At 44.0% G+C, this 23,493-nt stretch overlaps 1 long non-coding RNA gene across 1 annotated transcript; it reads left to right on the top strand.

The window, feature by feature from the left end:
* Positions 1-1,775: 1,775 nt before the first annotated feature.
* LOC108583673 lies at positions 1,776-16,705 on the top strand. The gene is made up of 2 exons (XR_001898497.3): positions 1,776-8,483; positions 15,646-16,705. It is a non-coding gene; the product is annotated as an uncharacterized LOC108583673 (long non-coding RNA).
* Positions 16,706-23,493: the final 6,788 nt, after the last annotated feature.

The raw sequence follows: 23,493 nt of genomic DNA, 5'->3' as shown, positions 1-23,493 counted from the left end.
AAGAGTCTGGGAAATGGACAGGGTTTTGTTTCTGTCCCCCAGTAGCAGCTGATTACTTCTGGCATGCCTGCACCACTAAGTGTGGCTGTCTCTAGTTTTCTGCCCTGCCCCCTATATTTCTTGTGTGTATCCAGTGGAGATTCATGGATAAGAGCTTCAGTACAGACTTCCCCTTGAGTGTGGAACTCCAGATTATTCTGCACTGTCATGATAGTCTACACTTGGCCTTTATGAATTTGTTAAAAGTTTCTGCTTTCTTCTTATCCACTGATGGCAGCTTTTGGATTCTGCTGAAAGTGAAACAGTTTGTTTGAACTATCTCTCCTTAAAGGGGCTCAACACTCTTTGGAATTCATTCTACCTGTTTTCCTGAAAAACTCAGCTCTTTGATGGGCTCAAAAAGTTATCATTTTGCAGATGACCTGCCTTTTTCTCACTGTTATGGTAGGAGTGACATTCTCTTGTGGCTTTCTACAGACTGAATAGAAATAGATCTCCTAGGGAAGGTGGAAGGTTTTGCATTCAAAAAATCAATTTCTTTAGTAGATACGGGAACATTAAAATTGTCTTCTTCATCTTTGGTAAGTTTTATTTTTAATTAATTTGTTCATTTCCTCTAAATTTTTAACTTTTGGCATAAAACTGTTCATAATATTCTAATGTTATCTTTTAATTTTTAATAACAGAATCAGCAGTAATGTTGCCTTTTTCATTTTTGATATTGGTTATTTAAGGTTTTTTTTTTTTTTAACTTATTCAATTTTATTAGGCTTTTCAAAGAACCACCTCTTGGCTTTGGTGACTTTCTCTATTTTATACATATTTTTTGTGTTTTTAATTTTTGCTCTCATCTAAATATTCGATTTTTCTAATTTCCTTGGATTTAATTTGCTGTTTATGTTATAACTTCTGGTGATATCAGCTTATTAATTTTCAACATTATCTTTTATAATATATGCATTTATAGCTACTGTTTCCTTCCATGCATGATTTAAGTACATTTCATAAGCTTCTATCTGTAATGTCATCCAGTTCACATATTTCTATTGTGATTTCTTCTTTGACGCATAGAATATTTAGAAGTATATTTATTTATTTCCAAACTAATGAGAATTTTCTATTTATCTTTTCCGTTATTTATTTATAGCTTAATTAGCTTGTCATCAAAGAACATACCCTGTATTATTTCAGTCCTTTAAAATTTGTTCACGCTTACTATGAAAAATCTAGCACATGGTATAAATTTTTGTATTTTGAAGAGTTGTTATTGAGGAGACTGCTTTATGTGTGTACACATATACACATATTAATTTGGTTAAGTTTATTCCTTGTTTTGGGCACTTCTATCTCTTTACTAATCTTTTTTTCTACCAATCACTGAGAGAGCTGAATGAAAATCTTCCATTATAATTGTGAATTTGTCTATTGTCTTGTGGTTAGTTCAGTCAAATTTTACTTTGTACACTTTGAAGCTATTTGGTATATCCAGATTTAAAATTGTTTTAACTTTGTGGGAATCAAACCTTTTATTAATCTGCAAGACTTGAATAGAACAGATCTTTTTTTAAAAGAGAGGGTCTTGCACGGTCACCCACGCTGGAGTGCGGTGGCACAATCGCAGCTTACTGCAGCCTTGAACTCTTGGGCTCAAGCAACCCTCCTGCCTCAGCCGCCTAAGTAGCTGAGATGACAGGCACATGCCACCATGCCTGGCTAATTTTTTAATTTTTTTGCTGAAATGGAGTCTCGCTGTCTTTGCCTAAGCTGATGGCAAACTCCTGGCTTCAAGTCATCCTCCAGCCTCAGCCTCAGATTATAGATGATAGCCACCACGCCTGGCCCCTAAGTACAGGATAGATTATTCTTAGTCCTACCATTCTGAATTATTGGTTTGTCTTATCAACCCAACTACTTAGCTCTCTTGGATTCTGAATTCAAACTCCTTGGGTTTAAATATGGATTCTGCCTGTCCTTATGCAAATTACTTAAACTTTTTGTAGCTTTCTTTCATTAGTAAAACATATATATATATAACAAGGCTGCTATGAGGATCAAGTGAGTATGTTAATTAACTAGTATCTAACATATAGTAGAAGTTCAAAATAAATATTAGCTACTAATATTCTTTACTTGATTAATCTGGGGATGCAGTTTGACCTCAACTTCTATTTCAGAACAGTTGAAAATCAATGAGTTTCTATAGTAAGGAACTTTCTGATTTTGAAGATGAAGCACCTCAACTGGATAGGCAAAGATGAACCCTTTCCTCAAACTGCATGACTTAGATTACATGAGAATAGCTTCAGAATAGTATATGTTGGGTTTTTATAAGTCATATTATGGTGACAAATTACATCCAGGAATCTCAGTTTGCTTATCTCTAAAATTGGGTAATTATAATGCCAGCCTTGCTGTTTTACAGGGCCATTGTGAAGTCACAGTTATAAAAGTACTTTAAAAATTGTAAAGTGCAAAGGGAATGTGGGTATGATTTCTGTGGCCATTTATTTTTTAATGTCACATATGAGAAAACTCCTGAATCTTCTTATTTAAAATAGGAAGATCAGAAGTCAAATTATAAGGAGAGTATGGGCACATGTGCACACACACTGAATTTGCTTGCTGAAAGGAGAAAGTAGTATCTGCCAGTGGATTTAAATCTTTCACTTGAGTAGCTCTGCTCCAGTAGTCCTCGCTGCCAGCAGCTCCTTTTGCAGCTGCTGAAGTAGAGCCAGGCGGAGTTGTCGAGTTGTTGAGTTGTTGGCTTATTGGATGCCGACAGGCCTGGAGCAGAGAAACTCAATTGTTCTAACTTCTCACTCCTCCTCAGGGGACTGTGGCTGTCAGTGGAGTATTGAGAAAGAGGAACAAAGATGGGAAAAGACCAGCAGCTATTTGTGAGGCGGTGGCCATTCCTGCCTCCACCCCCAGACCACCTGCTGAAGGGAGAGATGTTACAAAGAACCACGTTTTCCATTCCTCAAAGCCAAACAAACACAGAGAGTCGGCTGAGCCTCTCTGAATCAGTGACTGCCAGGGGAGTAAAATGCTGAACCCACCGAAAGGCCACATCTGTTAAATAAATACATGGCCTGAGAGCCAAATCAAAACAGATGTGGTCACACAGCAGGGACCCCTCCCATGGAGAGACACCTCTACCTCGGTCCTACCCAGGGCTCTTTCTTGTTGAGAGATCTGGTTAGATTATGAAAACCATTTACTTCCATGGCGATTCCTCTTCAGCGATGCTGGCTGGAGCCCAGCCCTCTTCAGGTCACTTATCCACACCATCTCAGGGAGCCCAGCCCACTCTCAGTCTGAAGCCATCAGTGAAAGGGCAAACTCAGGAACAGTGGTCAGTTAGACTCAACAGCTCTCATCCCCCGGGTCCTGCCCACGGGCTCAGCGGGCTATGCCATGCCCTGCCCACGCTGGAGTCGAGAAAGCAAGTTTTGCTTGTCCTCCAAGTCCCAGCTCAGCCGCCCCCTTCTCCAGAGGCTTCCTCCTTCCCCCAGGACAGACCTGCTATTTATTTGCCTCTTCCAATACTTTTTTGAAAATCCCTTCCATAGAGAGCCCCAGGGATCCACCCGCTGGCCTCAAGGATCTGTGAATTCCTAAAATGTTGTGTGGAATTTCGTACATGAGCACCTGTATGTTTTCATCTGAGGAGAAAACAACGGATCGCTTTATCAGGTTCTTAAAGGGGTCTATGTCCTAAAAACGTTTAATATAAATATGAATATGGCTCTACTACAGTATACCATTTATAGCACAGTATGTGTTGTGATGAAGAGTTCCAAGCCTGTGTTCCTTGCTAACCTAGAAAAACCTTAGGTGACATCCCTGGGCTGTGGTCTGTAAGACAGCGCTCCCTAAATCATTGCTAGATCAAGGCTGGATAAGTAACATCCCCCTCCTTGGAGACATTAGCATTCAAATTACTCACAGTCCTTCGCTCTTGCATTTCCTAGATGAGTTGTCAACATTTATCTTGCCTGCACTTGCATTTATTCATTTTTCCATTTATTCGCCTCATCATCCCCACAATCTGTTCCGTCCAAATATGCTACTGATATTGCAGTTTTTAAGGTGCACGTTGGCCATCTAATCTCAGCTCTCACCTTGATCTCTCTGAAGCATTTGGAAGTGTGGACACTGTTAAATTCTCTCTCTTTCTTGAGACAGTCTCCACCCTTACCTTCCACAAAATTATTCACTCTGCACAAATATTAACATGTGCCCGGCAGTGTTCTGGGTCCCTGGGATACATCAGTGAAAAGAAACAGACAGAAAAAAACACCGCCCTCACAAAATTTCCATTCTAGGGGTGAGGGTGGGGGAGTGAGGGGCTGGGAGGGGTAAGGAGAGGAGGAATCTGACAGAAAATAAACAATAAATGTAACAAATGAATAAAAAATATGGCATTGTAGATGGTGTTAAGTGCTATGGGAAAGACAAGTAAGAGGAATTGATAGGCAGGTAGAGAGCTGGGGAGTTTGCAGTGGTCTTCATGGGAAGACTCATTGTGAAAATGACATCAGAACAAAGATGTGAATGATTCCTGGGGAATCACCAGAGGTTTGGGGGAAAAAGCAAAGTTGGTTTGCTGACTAAGGTACTGACTGAGGAGCAGCTTAAAAACAGCATGGAACAGCCTAGAACAATCTGGAACAGTCTAGAAGAGGCTGGAGCAGCCTAGGAGAGCCTGAAGCAGCCTGGAACAGCTTATAACAACCTGGAGCAACCTAGAACAGCCTGGAGCAGCCTAGAACAACCTAGAACAGCCTGGAGCAGCCTGGAACAGCCTAGAAAAGCCTGGAACAGTCTAGAACAACCTGGAACAGCCTAGACTAGCCTGAAGCAGCCTGGAATGGCCTGCAGCAAACTGGAGCAGCCTGGAACAGCCTAGAACAGCCTGCATCAACCTGGAAGCTCATATGACTGGGTAGGTGGCAGGGGAGAGAGTGGCAAAAGGTAAGTCCTGAGAGGATGACCTCACAGGCTTCTGTCAATACTTTGACTTTTACCCTGAGTAGAATAAGGAGCTACTGAGGGCTCTGAGAGGAGCTGGGCTGTCTAAATGCTGCTTGCTCTGACTTCTGTGTCAAAAACAAATGGTAGGACATGTTGGGGATGAGAGACAGGACAGCCCTCAGGAGCCTCTGCAGACGATGGCTATGCAAGGTGGCAGCAGAGGTGAGAAGCATTGGGATTCCAGACACAGCTTGAGGACACAGCCAACCCCATGTAGTCTTGGATGCCCCTTATCTTTCAGTCCTTCGCTTCCATCTCTCTTCTTTCCTGCTCCCAAGTCTACTGTCTTCTCTTTCTCATTGCACTCCCTTCCTTGGTAAACTCGCTTACTTAGGTGGCTTACCTATACTCTCATAGCTAGGCAGGGAAGACTCCCCTTTTCTTCCACTTCTAAGACAATATAGGTTCCATAGGTGGAAAGCCATGACCAGTCTTTCTAGCTCTTGAATATAGTTTCAGACCAAGAACCCAGGTAGCTTTGTTCTCAATCCCTGAGCAAGCCAGCTCTGTCTTGTCCTAAAAACAGAGCCAACTCTCTGGACTCCAGCTGAGAATAAGGAAGACAGTACTTCACAGAGTGCATTCTTATTCACTAACCTATTATTTAATTAGACTCCAACAACAACCCTGAGATACAGGCAAGGCAGGAAGAATTACATCTTCTGAGGAATTAGTAAACTAACAGATTGAGTGACTCATCCAAGGATGGTGTCAGTGAGCAGTGGGGACAGGACTACAGCTCAAATCTCTTGGTTCCCATCAACAATACTTGCTTTCCAATTCCTGGAATCCCAGACCCTTTTCACAACAAGGCGTCTCATAAAGCAGAAATAAGAGCACCCCAGTTTTATGTGCATTCTGGCAAAGAAGTAATTGTGAAACTGAGACAACTTCTCAGAACTGCTCCACATTGCCCTGGAGCTCAGGCTCAGCTGCAGTCCCCAATAAAGCTCCCAGTGAGGGCGCCCCTTCCTCCTGCAGCTCTGTGAGGAAAGTAAGACCCTGCCAGCCCGGATGTGAGCCTATCTTACCATTGACAGGTCTCCTTCCCCCGGGGCACTCTTTATTTTGCTATTAACTGAGGGAAATGAGATAGCAGCTCAAGCTTTACTCTGTGAGTTGAGAGTACAGATGTGCCGCTGTCTGGTGGAGCCGGATGCTCTGTGGTCCGTAATGGCCTTCAAACTGAATGGATAATGAAGGCTGACTGAGATGCTAAGCTTAGGCTATAATTAATTTACAATTTGAAATGGGGAGAAGTCTTGGTTGTTTCAAGCTAGTCATACCAGAGGCTGCCTTAGAGCAGTGATTCCTTCTCACATTCCCATTAAAACCATGTGCCTATAAAAAGGTAAATCCATGTCACCACAGTGGTGACCCTTCTCTCTGACTCATTTCCCATTACGAGCGCAATTAGCGTGCAGCGTGTGTCCTGCGAGATTAATGATCCGCTGGAGGGAAGAAGGAGGAACCTGGGGAATGGGTCTGGGTGGAGTCAGAGCTTGCCTCTCCCTAGGAGCTGCCTTGGTGCTGTAAAGGTAAACATCCAGGAGCTGGTTGGACTCCTGGCCGGACTCAGCCTCCATGGCAGGTGGTCCTCCTGGGGTGGGGGTGGGGCTGCCGCTGATGTGCACAGCAGGCTGAGGAGAAGCACCTTCCAGGGGCCCATAGTTCTTCCGGAGTGGACAGAATCACCCAACTCCCAGCCACAGCACCTGGGATGCTGCCATAATGGTTATGTCTCTGAGACAGAGACCTTCACAGGAAGAATTTCCTCTTTCCCTCAGCCAAATTGGTATGCTTAGCACTTTCTAGAACTGAAAGAGAGAACTAAGTGAGAAGATACCCTCTTTTATCCCACGAAAGAATCGAATCAAATATTCTTAACAGTTGAGCCTGTAAGGTTAGACATAACTGCGAGGTTTGTGGTCTAAAAGATAGGGATGGTGTGAAAAGAACTTGAAATAGAAGAAAGAAGTAAATAGCTGTGCCGAACCCAATCACAGAGTGTGGCAGCCAAGCTGGAGATCCGCAGAATGAGATCCTGTATAACATTAAGAGTAGGTGACACAGGCAGGAAGAACACCCTGTTTGGAGAATGTTAGCAGAGTGACTGTAAAACTGGATCAGCCTGGCAGTCAAGGTTACTAACAAGAAGCAAGACAAAATTCCAGTCAGAAATCCACTGGTCTTAAAAACTCCTCAGCTAGGACGGACAACCACAAAAGTTGTGTGAGAAGATAATCCAAAAGTTGTTTGAAATGACAACCGTTTTCTTAGTAGGAGAACACCTTTCAAACACTGGATTAGAATTTAGAATACTTAAGAGGAATCAACTCATAGTAACATTATTTCGTGGTTATGGTGTTGAGACACAATTTTCCATGGGTCTCTCATATTTCTGCACGTCTTGTGAGCAGAGGGTGTTTTTCTGAGCAGCTTTGGAAGACAGAGATGGTGCCCTTCAAGAACAAAGGGCAGGTTGGTTTGTTGTCTGATATAATAAAGATAACATCTGCCTCCAATGCAAAGGTCAAGTGGACTTACTGCCCATTATAAAAGATTCCAGATCTCTAAGTTCGGGGTTCCTCTCCTGTAACTCATTGTGTGTAAAGATGTCCCCGGGCTCTTCATATCACCTTATGAGAACTGGGACTTGAGGAACTGGTGTAAATACTGATACTCTGTCTACTACTATTGAGGCAACAAAGTTCTTTGTCTCTGATCCAGGATCTCGTGTCTTTTGCCAGCATCAATGAAACTTGTTAGTTGGAAAGCAGAGTGAACTCTCAGGCTCTACAATTCTTGACATAAGTATTTTATTCATTTCTGGTATCTATGTTCTTGAAGTACTTAAGAAATTTGGGGCTATACAAGTAATAGACCAACTTTGTGGTTCATATTAAAATTAAGTGATTTAAACTCATGATTTTTAATTTGAAATTAAGCTTATAAATAGTATGGGAACATTCAGAAAGACCTGGATTCATTGTTTATAATTGTAATCCATTAACTTTATGAAAATTACCTAAGAAATCTGGAAAGGTTTGGTTTAGCCATCAGGCAATTGAAGTAACTAAACAAGAAAATAAAATGTATTAAATTTATAAATCCTATTTTAAATGTTTGAATGAGTTAAATAACTCAGTTTGTATTGGGACCAAACTGTTTAACACTGCCTTAAATTATTTTCTTAAAAATCTTAGATTGATTTCCATGTCTATGTAGAGAGTTAGAAAGTGTATCACCTCTACTCTAACAATAAGAATATGACAAATAAAATAGAAAATAATAACATTCCTTGAACTCATCAGAGGACTGACCTCACTGGGCAACTAAGCAACTAGAATTCCAAAGAAGGACAAGCCCCTCCAAAGACAGGAAGCATGAGGGCAGGCTCATCAGTGTCAGAGCAGGGGAGACCAGCACAGACACCTTACAAGCAGGTAAGGCAAAGTCAGCTAAAATGCCAGTTGATTGGAAGAGGCCAGAAACAGTGGAAACCAGAAGGCAAGGGAAGGCTTTTAAAGTCTTGATAGACATTTTCTGTTAGTAGAGATTTCCACACCTAACAAATATACATTTTTAAATGGAGGTGAAATAAAGACTTTTTCAGGCAAATAAATGCTTAGAGAACTCATTGTTGGCAGCCCTCATCTGTAAGATATTTGTGTGTGTGTGTGTGTATATATATATTATTATTATATTTATATATATATTTTTTTTTTTTTTTTGAGACGGAGTCTCACTCTGTCGCCCAGGCTGGAGTGCAGTGGCACAATCTCCGCTCACTGCAAGCTCCACCTCCCGGGTTCACGCCATTCTCTTGCCTCAGCCTCCTGTGTAGCTGGGACTACAGGTGCCCACCACCGCACCCGGCTAATTTTTTGTATTTTTAGTACAGACGGGGTTTCACTGTGTTAGCCAGGATGGTCTCGATCTCCTGACCTCGTGATCCACCCGTCTCGGCCTCCCAAAGTGCTGAGATTACAGGCGTGAGCCACCGCGCCCAGCCTGTAAGAAATATTAAAGGAAGTTTTTCAGACAGGAGTATGATGCCAATCAGAAACTTAGATCTACACAAAGAAATGAACTTCAGAAATGGTGAATATAAAGGTCATTTTTGCCTATTATTAATTACCTTAAAAATAGTTGACTATTTGCAGGGATTAATAAACTTTCTTTCTACAGAGGACCACATAGCAGATATCTTAGGCTTTGTGGGCCCGTGGTCTCTAGTGCAACCATTCAACTCTGCCATTGTAGCCTGAAGGCTGCCATGTAAGTAAATGGCTATATTCCAATAAAACTTTATTTACAATAACCAGTGGCAGGCTGGAATAGGCACAATCACAAATCAGTGTGCCTATCACTGGCCTAAAGCAAAAAGGCTCACAAAGTACTCTACTCTAGAGTTTAAGACAACAATAATAAAACATATGGGAGTATACTTTGTAAAGTTCTTGCTTTACAAGAACTTTGTGAAACGGCATAATATTTGAAGTTAGACTGTAATAAATCAAATATGTATACAGTAAACTCTAAAGCAACTAAAAATAAAAAGAATAGTATAACTAATAAACTGAGTATAGAGCTAAAATGAAAACATAGAATGCTCAATCTGAAAAGCAGGTAGAAAAAGAAGAAAAAGGCCATGAAAAACATGTGAGTTTAATAGAAAACAACTAGCAAAGTGGTAGATTTAAATCTACCATTATAAATATTTGTACTGATACAAACCATATGATACATATATCACATGTAAATGGTCTAAACACACAAATTAAAAGGCAGAGATTGTCATATTGAATTTTTTTTAAAAAAACTATGCTGTTTACAAGAAATATACTTTTAATATAAAGAAAAAATTTAAAAGTAAAAGCATGGAAAATGATATATTATGAAATCACCAATCAGAAGAATATTGGAGTACCTTTGTTAGTATCAGACAAAGTAGACTCTGGAACAAAGAATTAATATGAGGGATCAAGAGTAACATTACATGATGATAAAGGTGTCGATTCACTGAGGAAGGAAAGGTTTTAGATTCTCTGGGTTCCATTCAAAACTAGAAGCCAGTAAATGAGTTGGAATAGTATTTCTCAGTGTGGTATATGCTATCTTCAAAATCTGAAGTGTTCTAATAAGTGTTATGCCTTTGTCTTACAGCTTGGAGGGGCTATCCTGAAATGCCCCAAATCGTTGGCCCTCTAACAACTGCCACAGTAGCAGGTCCCTGAATATTTTAGAGTGTATCTCCTATGCTCTGATGCATATAAATCCTACCAGGGTATTCAGAATACTTAAATTTCCTGTTAACTGGGTTTGCTTACCATGATGTCCTCAATATGGTGGACTAACAGAATGTTCTGCAGAATATCTAGACAACCAAACTCCTTTGAATTATACTTTGACAAACAATAGGAAATTCACAGAGCTCTAGGCCAATGCTGTGAATGTATGTTGTTTTCTATTCCTAGTAAAGGCAAGTTGCTTCTGATCCTCTCTCCTAATAGAAATTTAAGAAAATGCATCTGCTATGGCTGGGCCTGGTGGCTCATGCCTGTAATCCCAGCACGTTGGGAGGCCGAGGTGGGTAGATCATCTGAGGTCAGGAGTTCAAGACCAATCTGGCCAACATGATGAAACCCCGTCTCTATTAAAAATACAAAAATCAGCCAGACATGGTGGCACGTGCCTGTAATCCCAGCTACTCTGGTGGCTGAGGCACGAGAATTGCTTGAACCCAGGAGGCAGAGGTTGCAGTGAACCAAGATCATGCTAGTGCACTTCAGCCTGGGCTACAGAGTGACACTCTTATCTCAGAGAGAGAGAGAGAGAGAGAGAGAGAATGCATCTGGCAGATTATTATACTTAGTGATAGACGTTGTGTTGATCTATTCCAGCACTTGTAATTGTGGCTACCACTTGGTTAATTTGTCAGTAGTCCATCTTCATCTGCAATGCGCCATCTCATTTTTGCGTGATGGGACTAGTAAATTATTTAGGGATATGATGGGGACCATCATAATGTCTGCCTTCCTTGAGCCTTGGAGGGTGGCATTTTAATCCAGAAAGAGACAGTATTTCTCATTTTCTATCTTGGCTGGGGTGAGGAATTTTTTAGAACATCCACTAGGCATTTCATAGCATCATGGCTCTTATTTTATAACAGGTTCTCCCACTGTTAAGTATGTCTATTTTGATTATGAACTCAGAGACCAGGAAAATGAATAGCAGCTAGGGCATAGGTCCATTGGCCTCACTAGGAGACAGATTTGAAGCCAGGACTTTCCTCACATCAACAGAGGGTGTTGTGATGGCACTAGTCCCATGGTATCAGCTTCAGCTCAGATCTTGTGTCCACAGCTCTTCAAAGATCTGAGTCCTCAGGAGAAATGCCCATAGATCTTTTTGGTAATAGATAGGGGGTATCACTACTGTGTATGCTTAATGTGGCAATACAAGGTCATTTCTCAGGGGTACCCAGCCTCCCTTTCAATACAGCCTCTGGGTCTAACAAGTGGCTTAGGTCTGGAAACTGGGCAAAAGATCAAGATTTTTCACTGCAACAGCTGACATCAGTCTTCTGCTCATCAGCTTTTGATCTTTAGTTACATAGTTCAAACAATATGTTCCAGTCTCACTGCTAGGAACACCACAGTCTATTAGTTGCTACTCCCTGATTCCTGCAGATAAGAGCCCAGATTGTCCTTCTAACTTTGCTGCTGTTACAATCATTTGTCTACTTTGCCTTTGATGGGTAAGTGCTGCCAACTGTGCTGTGCTGTTCTTGAATCCCATCATACCCAATGACACTAAGAGGGAGCCCAGACCCATAGCAGCCTAGAAAGGTCAATCACCAGAAGTTTCTCAACAATGTGGATGGCCCCCTAACTGACATATTCCTTATATTGCTAATGGAGAGCAAACCCTCTGGGCTCTCCCAGAGCCTGGTTAATTGGCAGATTCTCTGGTCTTACACAATAAATCTATTTTTGTATGCCTACCTCGCTAGACATTCTACCCTTTCTGCTGCCAAGGCAGCTCTGACATTAACAAGAGGTCATTATTGCTTGCAAGCTGTAAGGCACTATCTTGGCAGTGCATTAGAACTGGTTTTAGGTGTTCTTGCCAGGATACTGCATCCTGAGCCACAGGACATAGCCCACATATCCATAAACTCTCCTTCAGTCCAGCATACTCAAAATGCAGCCCCAAACATGTCTTCCAGGGTCATGTTGGTACATATTAGCTAGATGCTACATCCCTTTCTGAAACAATGACAGTACTTCTCTCATCTAACATTCTGAGGTATGTACCAATTATTGGCCTAAACAGGGATTGGCAAACTATGGCCCATGTGTCAAATATTGTCTGTTTTTGTAAATAAAGTTTTATCGAAAGACCCATTCATTTACATATTGTCTATGCTGCCTTTGTGATACACTGGAAGAGTTGAATCATTATGGCAAACACTGTACAAACCACAAAGCCTAAATTTTTTGCTGTCTCTTTACAAAAGAAGTCTGCTGACCCCTGGTCTAGAAGCTGTGAGGGCTGATGGAGGAAATCTTGAGAAGGGCACTCATCATCTCAGAAAGCCTCTGCCTTGAGTGAGGACTTTGTGTGGTCTTGGGATAAGGGAAGGCTTTTCTCTCTACAAGGGAAGTGGGCCACTTCTGCAAGCCCAGAGAGTCCCAGGGAATCTGAGGATTGAAGGTTCTGAAGCATATCTACCTGAAAGTCCTCATTTCAGGTCCTCAGGTCCCCTCCTCCTTATCAGCTGCTTGACTTTGGCATAGAACATTTGCTGGAGCCATAAATTCAGACTTTGCTATTCTTTTATCAGATCATAAGCTTAATTTTCGGCAGGCTGTGCCATACAGTTACAGAGCCTGGTTAATTGGTAGATTCTCTGGTCTTACATAATAAATCTATTTTTGTATGCCTACCTTGCTAGACATTCTACCCTTTCTGCCGCCAAGGCAGTTCTGGCATTAACAGAAGGTCATCATTGTTTGCAAGCTGTAAAGCACTCTCTTGGCAGTGCATTAGGACTGGCTGTAGGTGTTACATGCTGCCATAGAGGTTTTCTGGCTTCTAATTTTGTGCTTTCTTTGATTGTTAGTTGACTCATGCTGGGCTATTTTCCCCCTTCAGGGCATTGATGCACCTAACAATCCTCAGTCATCTCCACCGCACTTGTATGTGCTGTCACCACCATAGCTCTCAAATGCTAGTGATATTATTGCACAAGCTGGTGCATCCTCTAGCACCTGCACTTCTTCCTGTATCAACCAGGCTCCAGACAGGAGTTTTAAAATACATCAGTTATTTTTACAGAGAGAATTTAATACCAAGAATTGAGGAACCAGACAGGTCTAAATGGGCACGTTGAGATAGGGTGAACAACCAACCGAGTTTGCCCAGGACTGTTCTAGTTTTAGCACTTAAAGCACTGTGCTCTGGGAAAAACTTTAGTCTCAGGCAGATCAGGACTGCTGGCCACCCTCATTGAGGTATCACAGAGGTGGTAACGGCAGGAAGCAGCTATCACCCCAGTACTTGGGGGGGCACACAGGAAAGAGTTTTGTCTAAGTAGAGGGCACCAGCTAACTGGTGCTTGTATCCCTGAGGGGTGCCATGAAGCTGGTCTGGGCAAAGCCATTAACTGGAACCAATTGTTGCTACTGGAACCAAGTGTTGTAACTGCAAAGGTGGTGTATCATTGCTGGGATGAGCCTGACACCAGACAAAGGGAGGAGGCGAGAAGGAGCATGTCCCTTCTTTCTTGTCTAGCCTCCAGTTTTCCTCCAGCTTCCCATTCCCCCTCCCCCCACCCCACCAGAGCCTAACTGGGAGCCACTGGCAGGGCAGAAATATGGTAGGTGGGAAGTCCTAGCCACAGTGTCAGAGAGCAGTATACCAAAGACCTGCATCCACCTTGGCATGCCGGCTGCTTACTGGGTGGAGCTGCAGTAGCTTATTCACCAAGTGAAGACATTCTTAACAGTTATGATGTTTGCCAAGGGGTCATCACCACCCACTTACCACCAAGAACTGGGGCCTTGTTGCCCTCTGAGCAGCAAAAGATCCAAGAGCAGAATCCTACGAAACTCTGCTACCAAGACTGCTTCAAACACCAGCTGTCTCAGTTTGGGGAGCCCCCAAAGCAGACCCCAAGGCAAAGATTTGAGCACAGTGATTTATTTGGGAGGTGGATGGGGCAAATAAAGATGTGTTGTTGAGCCAACTGGCACCACAGGAGACTGTAGGGCTGGTCTGGGATGGGTCCAAGTGACTGCTTTGTGGGCTGCTTTAGGATCCAGATGACAGAGCTGAGGGAAAGAAGCATATTCTGCATTTCTTCAAGAAACACAGCCTACCTGCAGGAATGCAGGGGAGCACCTCAGAGGCTTTAGACTGTGGAGTGGGACCCCACTCAGGCTGCACCTAAGGCAGGGGCACGCAGTTCACATCCACCACAGCTATGATGAGGGGCTTCCACTGGATATCTGGCCATGGCACACAGCGGCCACCACCAAAAGGACAGGAGGAGGGAGACATGAGATCTGAAGTCAGCTTGAGTGAGGAGCCTGAGATACTGAAGAAATCAGGAGAACGTGGAGGGTAGGGGGCAGTGCCTTAGTTTGAGTTACCCCCAGAAGCGATCCCTGGGAAAAGGCTCAAGCACATGTTGCTTCTTTGGGAGGTGAAGGAAAACATCATTAGGGGAGTAGTGAAATGAGACAGGAAAGGGGATGCGGTCTTTACAGGGTGTGTTATCACAGCAGCCATGGCTGTGGGTAATGGGAGCCTAATGCCACAGGGAGCTGGGAGCTTGCAGAAAACACACACCTTGTGGGTGGGAGAGGCTTCAGTGTTGCCATGCAGGATTCAAAGACTGCTTCTGTCATGAATTCTCCTCCTGGACTGCCTTGCCTGGGGGTAGAATGACCTTCTGTAGCTACAGAGAAAGGCTTCAGGCAAAGAGATGCAGCTCTGGGCCCCAGAGTCCGCTGGAGCACACTGAAGCTGGAGCACATTGAAGTGGAAGACAGGGCTGCAGGCAGAGACTGGGCAGCCTCTGCTCCAAGGAAGCTGGAGAGCCAGAGAGCAGATTCCATAAGAAGAATAACTCCCATTCCTCATGCATGAGACCCTCTGCTAAATGCTTCCCACGCACCACCTCCAGAAATCCTCCCAAGCCAGGACCCCAGCAGTATTACAGGTGGAATATCCCTTGTCTGACATCCTTGGGTCCACGAGTGTTTTGTATTTTTTTCAGATTTTGGAATATTTGCATATACATAATGAGGTATCTTGGGAATGGGACTGAAGTCTAAACATGAAATTCATTTATGTTTCGTATACACCTCATATGCAGCACACAGCCCAAAAGTGATTTTGTTAATGTTGTGTAATATGTTAAATACTTTAGTGCATGAAACAAAGTTGTGACTGTAACCTGTCGCATGAAGCCAGGTTGGAATTTTCCACTGGTAGTGTCATGTTGATGCTCAAAAAGTTTTGGATTTTGCAGCATTTTGGATTTGGATTTCCAGAGTAGGGATGCTCAACTGTATTATTATTTTCATTTTACAGATAAGAAAACAGAGGATCCCAGAGATTTGACAACCTGCCCACAGCAATGACCAAATCAGACTTGGTGCTAGGTCTTCATCTCCCCAAAGCCAGCGTGTTCGTGCGCCCTGCTGCCACTGCTACCCGCTGTGCCCGCACATGATGTGAACTGCCAGGCTGACCTGGAGTTCTGTCTCCTGCGTGGGCTGCTTGCCAACACCAGGGTGGCTGGCCCCTGCCTGTGTCCGGTGCTGCAGTGTTGACTCTCTTCGTGTGACGTTGAGCAGGTGGAGCTGGTTGTGCTGAGCCTGAGAAAACATCCAATGTGCCAAACTTTCTTGTGTGTTTCCCTCTGCTGGTTATTTAGTATAAGCCCAGGAGAAGAGCAAATCCTGCCCCAAACAGATGATCCTCGTGAAGACAATGGTTATGGTGATGATGCCAGCATGCAGCAGGGAGATTCAGCTTTTCAAGATTCTTCCAGCACTTTGCTTCCCACATTGCATAATGCTTGATGGCTACAGCTCTGCTGACTGTTTGGGAAAAAGATAACACTTATGTCCCTTTTAGAGACACTTTACTCAGTCCCTCCCGTGATGCCTATTAAGTAGAGAAAATAGTGAAATTAACCTGATATGCTCATCACTCAGTTTTGGCCATTATCAACTAATGGCCACTCTAGTTTCCACTGGGGCCCCATGTACTCCGCCCATTCCCTGGTTATTTAGGTGCTAATCCCAACATTGTATCCTTTTGATGCATTCCAAAGCAAAAATATTGATTCCTAAGCTACCCTTGTGAATTTTCTGATTCAGGAGGTCAGGAATGGGGTCTGAGAATCTACACATATTTTCGATTCTCCAGGTCTGGGAACCTACAGTATAAAGGAATGAGCATGGACTTTACAGAAAGAAAGTCTGAGTTTGAGCCGTGGCTTTGCCCAAGTTTTATAACTTTGGATTAAAACATTAAGTTTTTGGACCCTTGACCTCTTTGTCTTGAAGGATCACCAACTTCGTGAACTTGTGGTCCACTAAGACCCTCCAACATTTTTCACATTAAATAAATGCTATAAATCCTGTGTCTCTCAGCCTTCCTCTGCCTTGGTGTTAGGATAGGGGTGGCAGCCGCAGGATTACTTGTGAGTTATCCTCCTTTGTGGTGGTTGCATCCAGAAGATCTCTCCAAGCTGTGTTCCCCATCTCCCATGTGGTGTGCCCCAACGCTGTGTCCCCTTTAGTCCCATTCAAGCCTCCCTCACTCTTTCTATTTGCTCCAACCCACTGTGCCCAGCTCCCTGGGGAACTGCTGGGCAGAACTTACCCCTGAACAGTATTCTTCAATCACAAAATTCTTGCCCCTAGAGTAAAACCGACATTTGATTCAGGTCAATGATCGTTTTTGCCAACCAAAACCAAATCCTAATTTCCGTGGTTGGCATGCATGCAGTCATTTGGTGCTCATGAAAAAGAAAGCAGGCTTCACTGAGTTGCAAAAACAAGAACTTTGCTGGCTTTTGGTGCGCTCAGCATTTTTTTGAATGAAGACGGCAACTCACAGTGAATACAGCTTTTTTTTTTTTTTTGGTTATTTAATTAAATGGAGTTCAGAGGGAAGGGACATAAATAAACAAGACAAGCAAATTGGGACCACATTTGAACTCGAATGAGAAAGGAGCAGTTTCCTGAGGCGGAACACCTTCACAATGGAGCACAGCTTTATTTAGTACAACACTGCCCCTGCAAATTGTGTCCTCAGTTGTTTTAGAGAGTTAAGTGTAACTTGTGCTTTCACAGTGACAACTAATAGCAAAGAAAGGCCCTAGGAAATGCAGGGCTGCAAGAGACTGACTTACAGCTGGAATTTGGGAAGCCATGTGTTAGAACAAAAAGGAACTGCAACCACCTCATTGTATGCCTGAGAAACAGAAACCGAGATCTCATTATTTGCCCAAAGCTGCGTGGCCAGTTGGCAGAAGAGCACAAACCAGCACGCTGGTTCCTGACCAGTGCTCTTTCCACAGAGAGGTTCGGGCGGCAGTTAGAAGCACAGACACCAGGACAGACTGCCTGGGTTCAGACCCCAGCTCTGTCCCTTCCTGGCTGGATGATCTCGTGCAAATGAGTTAAACCCCATAGTGGCCATATCAGTCAGAGTTTCAGTAGGAAACAGATGGAACACCAAATTAGGGTCACTGGAGGGACTATTTATAAAATGATCATTTCAAAGATGTGGGCGGAGTGTGGGGAAAACAGGCGCCAGTGCAGGGACACAGGGCCAGCAGTGTTAGAGTGGTCCCCAGCACTGAGCTAGAAGGAACACAGGGAGAGAGAGACTGCAGAGCCTTATTCTAAAAGCAGTCATGTCCTCAGGTAAGGGAACCCAGACAGTCACCGTCATCTTGTAGGGAGGAAGCCAGGATAACAGGTGCACGTCCTCACTCTCCCCTCTCTCCCTCCATTCTCCTGATGAGGCTCCTCACTGGCTAAACCCAACCAAAAGTGCTGAACACAGAAGCTTGTCTGTGTGGTCTAGCTAGACCTGGCTCCTGGAGTGAAGAGCATGCCAGAGGTGGGGAGTATGCCAAGTGGATCTGTGGGAGCAAATGTAACTAGCTGGCACAGGGCCTCCATTTCCTCATCTTAAAATGGAATCATAATGGAACCCACTCATAGTCTGTTGTGAAGATTGATAACTGAATAGATGAATAGTTGCAAAGTGCTTACAATAGTGCCATATATATATATATATATAGTGTTTATCATACATATACACATTATTATAGTGCTTACTACACAACTACCGTAGTGCTTACCATAGACATGTAATATATAGTAAGCATATATATAGTAGGCAGATATATAAAAGAGTAATCATGTAGCAAGCACTATATAGACTTACTACATATGTAATATACATAGCAAGCATATACATATATAATGTATTATGATATAGTAAACTTCCCCCATTTGCCTTTCTTGCCACTTGTGCTACATATGGAAGACCCCTCTGTGGTCTGAGTTGTGCATCTGGTAAACTCTTTATTACCCCATCAATAATATTTATGAACTCAATTAACCTTACCATGCATTTTGAGTAGGAAAGTAAATATTTATCTGTCCCTGAGCTAAAAATGATTGAACAACTTGGGGCCGGACACCATGGCTCATGCCTGTAATCCCAGCACTTTGGGAGATGGAGGCAGGCAGATCTCTTGAGCTCAGGAGTTCAAGATCAGCCTGACCAACATGGCGAAACCCTGTCTCTACTGAAAATACAAAAAAATTAGCCAGCATGGTGGTGCACGCCTGTAATCCCAGCTACTTGGGAGTCTGAGGTATGAGAATCATTTGAAGCCGGAAGGCAGAGGGTTGCAGTGAGCCAAGATCACAACACTGCACTCCAGCCTAGGCGACAGAGCAAGACTCTATCACACACACACACACACAAACACACACACACACACACACAAACACACACACACACACAAGTGATTTTTTTCCTGTTGATAACACGACCACAGCACACCTGTGTTCTCCTTGTGCAAGCCTGAAAATGATCATCATGATAACGTTCTAGCTCATATAACAAACTTTAGGACTGAAGGCTTTGGGTTCAATATTTTGGCATGATGCTGAACGATTCCTACAGTTATTGAAGAGATCCATGCCTGCCATTCTTTTCTTTAGCTCTATTAATTTACATATATGTCAAACTGTATACATAGATTAAATAAGTTCATTTGATGTATCCCACTGACCTTTATTTCAGGATTATTATGAAGTTTTACTTCATTTGTGAAATATACGACAATCATTTTTAAAAGTAATACACACACACACACACACACACACACACGTATATGGGAAGCATTATACTTATTAATGTTAGATATTGTTATCAGCTGAGAGGACGTGTTGAGTATTCCAGTCGGAGGAGACATAGAGAAGGACCTGCATGACCCAAGTGCTGGCAATGACTCCAGAAAGAGACGTTGTTCCTTTCCCCACAGCTCACTGCTGCCTTCTCAGGAAGTTCCGAAGTCTACGCCAAAGGTACACGAAGACCAAAGAGGAGGCTGAGCACATTGCTGAGTCTAAAGCTGGGGAACCAGCTTCCTTCCATCCTTTGCTTCCGTGTGGGCTCATCAGGCTGGGAGGGGAGGACTGACATGCCCCAGGCTCTGCTCGTCAGCAGCCCAAGGCCAAGGCCTTTCACCTGTGAGGACAGCCTGACTTCCCCCTAGAAGAGAGGCTGATCCCCTTGTCTGGGAAGTTTTAAGACAGAGATGACGCCATGCCTCTGTGAGACGTTCTGAGGCTCTGGAGAGAAAGAAATGTGCCACCTGTCCACCTAAGAATGAAGACAGGCTCGCCTCGCCTGGGGCCTCTGCACCTCTGGATTGGATAGGTGGCCGGAGGAGAGTGCAGAAACCAGGGGTGACCCAATGGGATGGAGGCTGCCTCAGCTCCAAGGTGGGGCAGGCTGTGGGCCTTTCTTATTCCTAGTCCCAGGTGAGGAGAGCATGAATGTGGAGAGACCATCTTCCAATTACACTTCACCTGATCCCAAGGCAGACCCACTGCACCTCCACTGGCTGGGGAGTAAGAGGCAATCTTCAGTTCCGCCCCTTCCCAGCCCTGGCATCGCAGGAGACATCTCCTTTGCTAGCTTAAACAGGCAGTGGTTCTGACTATCTAGAGAGATGGGAAAATAACATGTTGGAAGTGACAGCTCCAAGGAGCTGGAGCTGCACAGTGTGGGAGGCCCTGGGGAGGAGGGGGACCTTGGAGAGCCCCCATCGGCCCACCACTCTCCACCCAACCTCTGCCCGCTCAGGCCCCTGTGTGGGGCCACCCCAGGACCCTGGATGGAGCCCCTGGTGCTGTATTCATCTGTTCATGCTACAACCAGTAGTCAGTGCACAGCTGCAACACAGAGCGCTAGAGGAAAGTAAGCTTTTCTTCTCCCCATAGCCACAGGCAGCTGCTCATGTCCCAGACAGGAAAAAGAGCCAGACGCAAAATTGTATGTTCACATCATTCAAATGTTGCAAAAAATAAAAGGTATATGCGCCTGTCTGTTTAGGAGAAAGGTCACTAATCAGGGGTCTCTCTGGGTGCAGAAACAGCAGGTAATTTTGATTTTCTTCCTTGTAGTTTGCATACTTAAACTTTTTCCATGTTGATTCTGAGTCATGTTAATATTGAGAAAATACAAACCTTCCTCTGACTACCAAGGTAGCTCTTCCGGACCTTCTCCAAGAGCCAAATATCTCAGCAGCAAGGAACTTTCCCCCTCCTCCCACTCTTTGAGTCATGGAAAAATACCTTCCAGAAATAACAGAAGTCTGGTTGTCATTTAATCCTAACAACATCATTGCTCTGCCTCCCCCTGGTCCTCTCATAAGCACAAGCCCAAGCTCAAGCCCAAATGCACAGCATCTCATCTGCACAACCAGAGACAACATTATGTGGCCAAAATATCAAAAGCTTTGACAGTCTTCTCCCTTTGCTATGAGAGCCCCGGTGTCACTGGGGCACACGGCCACCTGACTGCAGGTTCTCTGGTCACCCTTGTAGCCCGATGTGAGACGATGACCAAGCTCAGACAATCCAATGGGAGCAACAGCAATCTCATTAAAGCTCATATTATTCACATAAGGTCATTTGCTTGGAGTTTTTCCCACAAGGACACCGGTATTCTAAGGACCCAGCTTCACCTGTGCAGATGAGGACAACTCCTTAAGATGTCACAAAGCCATACAACAGAAGAAAGTCAGATGTCTGAAATGACATGACATTGTGGAGCAGAGCCACTCCACTTACATGGGCTTCTAACCTCCAGTCTATTACATGAAAGAGAAATAAGCTTCCATCTTATATAACTCACTGTTCTTTGGATGTTTATGTCACAGCAGCTTAGCCTGTGCTTAAGTAATGCAGCAAGCTCATCTTGGTTTTACATTCCCACTCTGTAATTTACTAATGGTATGATCTGGGGCAGGTCACTTAACAATTCTGGGCTCAATTTTCTCCTTTGGTAAAATGGAAGCGTCACTATCTAACTTGAAGGGTTGACAGAGTTAGAATGATGCACGTAAAATACCTCATACGGAGCCAGGCTCACGGTGCATGGCCCACAGCAAGATTATGTTTTAAGAATGATTTCTCAGATAATCATAACCAGAGAGTCTTTTGCCTGCTCAGCTTCTATGACCATCAGATTCTCCTCTTTGCAGAAAACTCACCTGTCCAGAGAAGTGTATGGCAGTCAGCCCTATCCACCTCTCCATTCTCCCTCCTTCCCTCACATCACCATGTCTTGGCTGTTACCTCATTCCCATTCTTAGGTAAAGTCATCACCTCAATCCCGTCCACGTGCAAAGACTTTCCCCACTTCATCTTCTTCCAGGCTCTGTCCATGTAGAATCCTTGGTCTTTGTCCTGTAGAAATGTCTTCTCAGCCACTCCCTGACCAGCCCTTTTTGCCCCACTGGTCAGCTTAACACCTGAGCCTGCTCCCGTCTGCCAGCTGCATTTCTTCTGGCTTTTGTCTTCGCTGAGTTCCTCTTCTTCCTCATGCTCACTTCCTTAGCTCAACTCAGATTCCTGTAACTGGAAGATACAGATGCAAAGCTACCAGGCTACAAAGCGATGTGCCTGTAAGCCGCCCTTTCTTTCTCTACCTTCATAGGCAGAAGGTCAAGGTCAAAGGCAGAAGTACTGGGTCAGCTGGGCATGCTTCAAATCCTGGCTCTGCCACATTTAGCAACATGGCTTGGTTCAAGTTACCCAGCCTCTCCGTGCCTCAGTTTCCTCATCTGTAATACAGGGAAAGACGACTGACAGCATCTTCTTCATAGGATTGCTGTGAAACTTAAAAGATGGTGTGCATTAAAATACTTAGAGCAATCTTGGCACCCAGGGAGTACTCAGTAGATTTTAGCTGATCTTACCAGCATTTTTCCTGTGCCCCAGTCCCCAGTATGCTAGTTCCTACTACAGCGGTGGGAAATGCAGTGAAAATCTAGAGCTTTTAGAAAACCTGTAGCTTGGGCAAGGAGCCCCAATTCTGAGAGCTGCATCTCAGGGAAGATTCTTGGGCAGGATCAATCTGCCCAATGTTCACCTCGCTGCCTAAAAATCTCCCTCTTCTCTCCTCCCTACCTCCCGCTCCACTTCACTGCTTTCATGTAGTATGACTTCAGATTCACCAGTTATAGATTTCTCTTGGCTGACAAGTGTCCTCTCAGAATGCAAACCCTTCTGGAAGAAGAACCAGGGTGATTGATCATTTCTACATAATAGAAGTCCTTTCCTTCTTGAGAATGTTCAGCTCATCTGCAGGACTGCCTGGAGCTTGATAAGCAGGGCAGAGAGAGCAGAGGAAGGAGTCCCAGCAGGAGCACAGACAGACATGGGGGAGAAGTTGCAGCAAGAGCCTAAGGGTGGCTCAGATGAGGGTCACGGAGGAGGGGAGGATGGGCACCAGGAAGTGGGAGAGGGTGCAGAGGCCAGAGACACTCACTGATGTGAAAATGCTGCTGAAAATGTGGTTACCTTAAGGAATAGGAAAGGAAAAGACTTCACACGGAAAAAATGGTTGTAACTAAACTGTCTTGACCCACAGACTCCAGCCTGGGTTCCCTCTCCCTTGTGCACCCCAAACGCTTCCCTCAGCCCTATCCTCTCCCACTCTGACCTTCCTAGTTTGAAACCCACTTTCTATGTGGCTGCCTCCTGCCCTCCATGTGTTTTTCACTCTCTTTTAGTTACTAGACTCAGTTTCAGAATTTGCCCCAGTTTCTACGCCGACTCTCAGATGCTAATTCTACTACCAGTCTTTTCTTTTTCTTTTTCTTTTTTT

The sequence above is a fragment of the Papio anubis genome, chromosome 1 (assembly GCF_008728515.1).
Source record: "Papio anubis isolate 15944 chromosome 1, Panubis1.0, whole genome shotgun sequence".
Lineage (NCBI taxonomy): Eukaryota > Metazoa > Chordata > Mammalia > Primates > Cercopithecidae > Papio > Papio anubis.
Note: the sequence above shows the minus strand (reverse complement) of the source record. Positions and strands in the feature narration are given on the sequence as shown.